Raw genomic sequence first — 5,521 nt, 5'->3', positions numbered from 1 at the left:
TCAACTAGTTCTAATTTATTATCATTAAATCATGTAACAATTAAAATACGTTTTATTAACAAAGTAATATTAACGTTTATGAAACTTATTTACTTAAAAATTGTACTGCTATGATATTCCACTAATATATTACTATTTTAATATTATATATATCAAAAAGTTTTGTCTTGATATCATTTTTATTAAGAAGTTTAAGCACAAACTTACTATTTTGAAAGGATTTGAAAGTTTATTTAAAATTCTCTCGGGCTGCGAATTGTAAGTCAAAACAAGCTAAAATCTAAACTCTCATAGAATGTCATACATTTCTTTGAAAAATTTTTAGTTTTTGCGTCATAGAAAGATTAATTTAAGACAATTCTAATAGTCTAAGTATTGGTTTAAAGTTTATTGAGACTGAAGTTTATTTTAAAGCGGTTTAAAGTTAAGTTTTATTTATAGGATAAACAATTACTCAAAAGTGTTTATCCAAAAATTTTTAGAGTCTTAAACTAAAAATAACCTGAAAATTAACAATATCAATAAATTAACACTTACATTAAACCTAAAGGTTAACATATAAACACTAAAACGAAGTCAGACATTGAAAAAGTTCATATTTTACAATAACTTACATTGATGATTGCTCAAGGGTGCATGACCAGTCAAACTAGGACAATTCAAATTTCTTTATTGTTTAATTTAAAATTAAGATTTGTTAACAAAAATCCTAGCGAAACAAATTCACTGGAATGTATAACAATAACAAATTATACAGTATCCTTCTTTTATTACACTGACATGTGTTTCTGTGTGTTAAACAAATCAACACACTTCAACTGAGCTCTGTAAAAAAAAACAAATACTTTAAGGAAATAATAGAAGCTAAAGTAGGTATATACATGTGTCATTTTAAAAATAAAAATATTTGCTATAGATTTTTATAGGTTAATGGTTAATAATAGATAAAATACTTAATATTAAATCCGACTGTTATAAAACCATATAATATTTGTAATTATTAAGTCTAAATTAACGTAAAAATACTAAATAAAATAACAAATCATAATATAAACTACTTACATGAAAAAAGAGGAAGTACTAACTCTAAATATTTAGTTGTTATTAATTATTAAAAAATATGTTCTAGTAATTACGTCACAATATGTATGAACATGATAACATTGTTTTAAATTAAAGCGCACTACTACTTTTTCCAAACATAAATTATCTAACTTTGTAGTATAATTTAACTAGCTAGCCCTAATGTTCATATATATTGTGACGTAATTACTAGATATATTTTTTTCAACTATTATTAACCAGTAAATACTTAGAGTTAATACTTCCTCCATTTTCATGTAAGTAGTTTATATTATGGTTTGTTATTTTATTTTGTATTTTTACTTTAATTTACTTAATTTAGACTTAATAATTACAAACATTATATGGTTTTATAACAGTCGGATTTAATATTAAGTATTTTATCTATTATTAACCATTAACCTATAAAAATCTATAGCAAATATTTTTATTTTTAAAATGACACATGTATATACCTACTTTATTTTCTATTATTTCCTTAAAGTATTTGTTTTTTTTTACAGAGCTCAGTTGAAGTGTATTGACTTGTTTAACACACAGAAACATATGTCAGTGTAATAAAAGAAGGATACTGTATAATTTCTTATTTTCATTTATTCTTTTTTTTTTAAATAATTTTTTTTATTTTTACTATCACTGTTACCCCTAACCCTTACCTTCGGTCAGTAACTTTTTTTTATCTTGGACTTTTTTTTCTGTTTTCTTTTTATATATTAATTTTCTGTTTTTTTCTTACTCTCGTGCAAAGTTGACCCTCCGTGCAAAACTGTAACTCGTGCAAAATTATCTTCGTGCAATTTTGTCCCCTCGTGCAAACTTTTCTTCGTGCAATTTTGTGCCCTCGTGCAAGTTTGACCCGTTCCTATTTTTTAAATAGTTAACTTTTTATGGTAAAACTTGTACAGAATTTAGTAAGTTTATTTACACACATTAAGTGTTGGCTATTTAATGAAATTATCTATCCATACACTAATTAACTATAAAAAAATAAAAATATATAATAAAAACAAATTACATTTTTCTACAATCTAGACTTGACGAATATTGTTGAAAACCAATGCATTCAAAAATGGCTATACTCAAATATATAATAACTATTATGCTGATCCTTATACATATAAAATAATTATTCCAGTTCATCTTTGGTAAGCTTTAAACAATCAGTTGATCTTTTAACAAACTATCCTACAATTCAAGCTAGAATCTCCCAAAATGGGTTCGGTCTGTTAAACTTTTAGGTACGTATTTTCATAGCTTACCACCTTGATAAGCTAGTTGTTTGTGAAAAGAATATTATTAAATCTTGATAAGAAAAAGTTTGTTTTTGAGAGGACCTTTTTAAGTAGATTTTGATTTAAAGAATAACACTTAAGATTTGTTAATAGAAAAATATTTCTAATTTTGAAAATAAAAACTCCCAACTCGTATTTTATAAATCTCTAACACTTAGTTTTTTTAATCATCTACATTTTCGTTGTACTTTTCATAATAAATGCACTTTAGTGCCTTATTTATGAGTACATTTATTCCATTAAGTTTTCTTTTGTTAGTTCTCACCCAGTACAACAGACAACAGCAGTGCTAACAGAATGCTATTGTTACTATGCCAACTGAATACTTAATAAACGTTGGTTTATTAATTTCACACTCAAGGAACTAATTTATAAGCTAAGAAATTTGTTTTAAGAAGTATGAACCATACTTTATATGTCTATAAAAAGTAAACTAAAAAATAATTACACAGTATTTTTTCATTTAAAAAGTACCTTGTTTGAAAATAACACCAACCACTTTAATAGTTTACTCTTTACAACTTTAATTTTTTTCTGACTAATTTAAACTATTATCTATTTTTACCTTTGAATACTTGTAACATTTTACCTTTTATACAACTGTTAAGCTTATTTTGACATAAAAGTTTACACTTTTCCAAAAACTATTTTAATTGGATGAAATAGTATGCTTATAGTTTAATCTATGTTTAACTAAATTTTATTTTATAAGCTAATACGAGACTTTTGAAGTCTAAAGTTAAGGTTTTTATTGTCTTGTAAATATATGTTTTAAAGTTTCTATATATCAAGGTTTAACCAAACAGGTTATATTTATGATGCTGGTTATGTTTATGTCTTAACTACTTGGTCTTCAGTAACTTATAAACTGACTGCTTTACTTACGAGTAGCTTACAGTAAGTAATAAATTTACAAAACTTATTCCTAAGTTAAGAATAAAGCACACTTTGAATAAATGCAACTTACTTTATTTAAAATAATAATTAATAATTCTCAAGAAAGAAACTATTAAACCAAGACAAAAATAAAATCTATAAAAACTATTAACAATCGTAAGTTCAACTAAATACTAACGATGTAGACGTTTTTTTGATTCTCAAAACTCTTAATTAAACGTCTTGCAGTAAGTAAAACAACTAACGCGTATTTAATGACAAACGCAAATATATACGCATTGAAATTAAATTGACTACTTTAAATAAACAATGTTGTTTTGGGATTCGGGAATATTGTTTTACGAAAGCTTATCGAATGTTTTTGTTGTTACGAAAACTTCCGTATTTACTTACACGCTTTAAAATTATAAAATGAAATGTAAGTTTCATCACAAAGGTAAGCGATCATCTGCGAAACTTAAGACTTTTAAGGTAGAATTATTTTGTAGGTCCCTAGGACTGAAACTTGTTGTACTCCTACGTCAATTTTTTCATACCCACAAAAATTAAATAAGATTTTATTAAAAATTGCATTTTCCTTTTTATGTCATAGCATTATAGTTTGTTTAATAAAATCCTTCTATCATCACTGTCAATTGCATTAAATAAATTAAATAATACCTCACATACTGCTTCCACCTAATCAGACCTGTTAAGAGCCCCCTAAATAACTCAGACAAAGCCATGGTAATAGAGTGGCCCTATTTAAAACCAAATTGTGACTTGCTTAAAATATTATTTTTCGTAAAAAAAACATTTAAACGGTTATATATTACCTTTTCAACTATTTAATTTAAGTTAGATAATATTGAGATTGGTCTAAAGTTACCTGTTGCTTCTTTTTTTTTTCTCACTGGTATTAATAGTATAACCTTTGCTGACCTTAAAATATTTGGATATTTACTTCATAATATAGCTTATAGTTCATTTAACGATAAAAAAACGCTCAAAATGTTGGGTCTTAGGACTTGATGCACGAAGAACCTTTCGGTTATCGAGTCGTACACCACGGATACCTTTTAATGTCTTGTCCAGGACAAAATATGGTTGATTGATTAATTCACTTATTACTTTAGAGACAAAATTGGTAATTTTTAAACAGTTTTGTCTAAGATAGTATTAATGCTCTTAGCCTTGCTTGAATCTAAGTTTTTATAATATTGAATATTTTATTTTTGTTTCATCTTACTAGAAAAAACTGTTACTGACATTTGTTATTTAATAAGCTAAACTTAGATTAAATCTTTGTAAACAAGACTAAAATATTTTGTATTCATGTACGACTCAATGATCAAAAGGTATTTTCCTACACCGAGGTCATTTTACAAAAAAAAAATTTTTGAGCATCTGCGTTTTTGTTTTTGTTCAAAAAAACTATTTATTACTTTTGCTAATCACTATTTCAGCATGTTCTATTAGTACAGGGGTTGGCAAACTGCGGCCCACGGGCCAAATGCGGCCCACGAAGGGTAAATTTGTGTCCCGCGAGCACGTTTTTTTTTTTGAATGGAATGCGGCCCGCGAAAGAAAATTTTGCGGCCCGCGAGCATGTAAATGTGGCCCGCTGAGCAAAAATGTATTTCAATTTAAATTTGATTAATTTCGTTTTAAGTCCCAGTATAACATTTCAAAACGATTAAAAGACTTGACCGCTTTATATTAAAAATATAAAAAAGACATGTAAGCATTTCACCAGGTTATTTTTTTATCAATTTCATAATAACTTTCTTCTTCTGATAAAAGCAATTTATTATCTGAAAAAGAGTGTAAAGAGTGCTTAGATTTAGTAAGATAGTTATATAATACCCATTAATAAATGAACTAAATGCAAATTTGTTCCATTTTGTACAAAATTAACGCACACTAAATAACTAAAATGTCATTTCTTTACAGATTAGTTTTTTTTTTTGCATCTTTTTTATACCTAAGTTTCTTTTACAGATTTGCTGTTACTAAATGTTTTATTTTAGTGTGCACAAAAACATTAAAAATAACATAATAACACAAAACTTCATTTTGGTTTTTATACATTTAACTTTTTAGAAGTTTTCTTTGCACTTTAAAATAATTCCTATGCACACCAATTACCAAAAATGCTCGTATTTTAAGCTACTTATGATTTAATACTTAAGCTAGATAAAGTTTAGTTTATGCATAATTTTCTAACATTATTGTTTCTACATGTAATATCTAAATGTGTACAGACACAT

This window comes from Thalia democratica, chromosome 5, assembly GCF_965202585.1.
Source record: "Thalia democratica chromosome 5, ktThaDemo2.hap1.1, whole genome shotgun sequence".
Lineage (NCBI taxonomy): Eukaryota > Metazoa > Chordata > Thaliacea > Salpida > Salpidae > Thalia > Thalia democratica.
This window is presented reverse-complemented; position numbering follows the sequence as displayed.